Raw genomic sequence first — 2,697 nt, 5'->3', positions numbered from 1 at the left:
CTCCTCCTCCTCCTCCTCCTCCTCCCAGGAGACCTCTAGCCACCACCTAAAGGTAAAGGTTCCCTTGCTCGAAAGCCAGTCGAATCCGACTCTAGGGTTGCGGTGCTCATCTCCGTTTCAAAGCCAAAGAGCCAGCGCTGTCCGAAGACATTTTCGTGGTCATGTGGCCGGCATGACTAAACACCAAGGTGCACTGAACGCTGTTACCTTCCCACCGAAGTGGTACCTATTTATCTACTTGCAATTTCTTGCTTTCGAACTGCTAGGTTGACAGGAGCTGGAACTAGAGACGGGAACTCACCCCGTCATGCGTCACCCGGGTCTCGAACTGCTGAACTACTGACCTTTCACAGCCTGCAGTTCAGCGTCTTAACCTATCTTATGGATTGCCCAATCCATAAGACATATTTGTCCCTGTAAATTCATATCCGGGGAGGTGTTATGACGCCTCACGTGAAGATAAAATATCACAGAAATCAATCATGAACATTAATTCTCCTTCCTCTGAGGACTGTGTCACATTCTAGCATTACTCAGCACTCTGGTTTTAATGGAAATAACCCCAGTTTCAAAGGTACAGGATCTCCCTGCACAACCACTGGGCAGAACAAAAACTAAGTTAAACAGTAACTAACTTGGGGTGAACAGATACTAGAAGAAGCCTCTAGAAGTTCCAGACTGTTTACAAGCTTCTAGAATTACTAGTTTACCTCAGGTCCCTTTCACAGATTCAGGCCAGATCTCTTGTAAGCTGCCTGTCCTTCAGTTCTGTGTCTATTTTCGTATGTAAATACTTGCCAGAAAAACACCGCCACCCCGTGCATGGTTGGTAGCTCAGCTTTCCGTGTGCCTAACTGTGGCCAGCAAGTGGAAAGTCACATGTAACAACACTGTGAAAAGTACATGGATACCTATTCTTAGACCAGGAATGTATACAGAGCCTCACTGTGGTACCTAGTTAAGTCATCTCTAGATAGCAGTGACAGTGCCTTGGTGCTAAACAAACCTGAAAAATCACCCCCTGTGAATTATTTCGCCAGCGAATGAGCCAACCCAAGAAGGTTTAATAGCTGTTTTTTTAAAAAAATTAGTCTTGTTTGTTTGTTTGTTTGTTTGTTTGTTATATTTATACCCCGCCCTCCCCCGAAGGGCTCAGGGCGGCTTACACGGCAAGAAACTTGCTCATAAAAACATCAATACAATAATAGGTTTTAAAAACCACAATATACAATTTAAAACCCAACTACAATAACAATAATAAAAACAATAAAGTGCTCAAGCTACATCCATTCCGGAAAGAGTCAGAGAGGGGAGACCACACACCCAAACATCCCCCAGTAGGCATTGTGTAATAAATATTAAACAGATGTTCCTGCCCTCTTCATATTCACGGTCTAGCCATGGAAAGTTTCAGCTGAGAATAAACAACCCCCAGCGACTGAAGGCAGGGAACGAATAAGGTAAACTAATCTGCCGCCATTTTTCACTGCAAATGTGAGCTTTTAGATTGGGGGAGAGGTTTCGCCTGGGTTTTGCCTGTTATGTGTTTAGCCACTGCAGTTCACCGGAGACAGCCATGGAAGGGACAAGTTTATAGATTTTGTGTTTTATCTGAGGGGGGGGGAGGCTGAAATGCCATACAGCAGCTGCCCTTCTTCACTCAAATGTACCACAGCTTTGAAAATTCGTTTTCTTTTCCTTCGACAGCAATGGTTGTTGAAACTGCTGCTCTTTTACAAAAAAAAAAAAAAAAAAAACTAAACTAAATCAGGCTTGATTTCAACATGACGCTGGCAAAGCAAAGGGACTTTTCCTGTGGGATTTTTTTCGTTCTCCCTGTGTCTTGCTGAAACTGAGTCACTGCATGTTCAGACCAGTTATGTGCCATGCTCCCTCTAAGCCGTGGAATCTTGTGAGCAGAAATTCTACTTTGTGAGAATTCTACTTTTATTATTCTACTGGCATTAAAGTTGTGAGCCAGCAATTTGGCTGCGGCATAAATTAGTTTGCTCTGGAGCCCTCCTTCCCTGAGCAAAGATAAGAATGCGTGAGCCGGAGGCTAAAAATCTGTGAGTTACCTCACACTGACTCAGCTTAGAGGGAAAATTGGTTATGTGTCCCGCATAGATGTTCTGCTAGGGTTGCCAACTGGATTTTGGCCGGGAGCGGGGGGCTCCCGGCCGGCGTCTAAATCGTGCGCGCACACCGCGTGCGCGCCACCCCCATTTGAGGGGAAAACAAAGAGTTTTCCCCTCAAATGGCATGGCCCCGCCCCCAGCATGCGATGTCACTTCCGGGTGGTGTGCACGCAGGGGTGGGGTTTCCCCCGGGCCCCGATTCTGCGGGAGCGGGAATCGGGCCTTGAAAGCGGGGGGAAATCCGCCCCCCGGGGGGATTTGGGAACCCTATGTTCTGCTCCTGTAGCAGCCCAGTTTGAACAAGACACTGTGGGAGCACAAAGTCCCACAGGAGAGTGCTTTTCCCTCAGACGGCATTATGTTTAGATCAGGCCTTAACCAAGACTCCTGCATCCATCTTATCGAGCAGAATATTATGGAGATGGAACCGGGGGTGGACGACATCCTGGCAGACTTCAGCACAAAGTAAACAGAAAAGAATCTACAGTCCCAGTTCTTCTCTTGGTTGATATGAAAGCAAAAATCAATGGCCGAGTAAATAAATGTATCATTTTCCCTA

At 46.3% G+C, this 2,697-nt stretch overlaps 1 protein-coding gene across 2 annotated transcripts in view; it reads left to right on the top strand.

Moving 5' to 3' along the window:
* Positions 1–1,384: 1,384 nt before the first annotated feature.
* The window catches only part of KLHL38 (kelch like family member 38), a 26,179-nt gene continuing 24,866 nt past the window's right edge, over positions 1,385–2,697 (top strand). For both annotated transcript variants that reach the window (XM_015428958.1, XM_015428957.1), the window contains exon 1: positions 1,385–1,460. The gene's annotated coding sequence lies outside the window, so the exon portion shown is untranslated. The remainder of the gene's footprint in view (positions 1,461–2,697) is intronic.

This window comes from Gekko japonicus, unplaced genomic scaffold (genome assembly GCF_001447785.1).
Source record: "Gekko japonicus isolate JY-2015 unplaced genomic scaffold, Gekko_japonicus_V1.1 scaffold1004, whole genome shotgun sequence".
Lineage (NCBI taxonomy): Eukaryota > Metazoa > Chordata > Lepidosauria > Squamata > Gekkonidae > Gekko > Gekko japonicus.
This window is presented reverse-complemented; position numbering and strand designations above follow the sequence as displayed.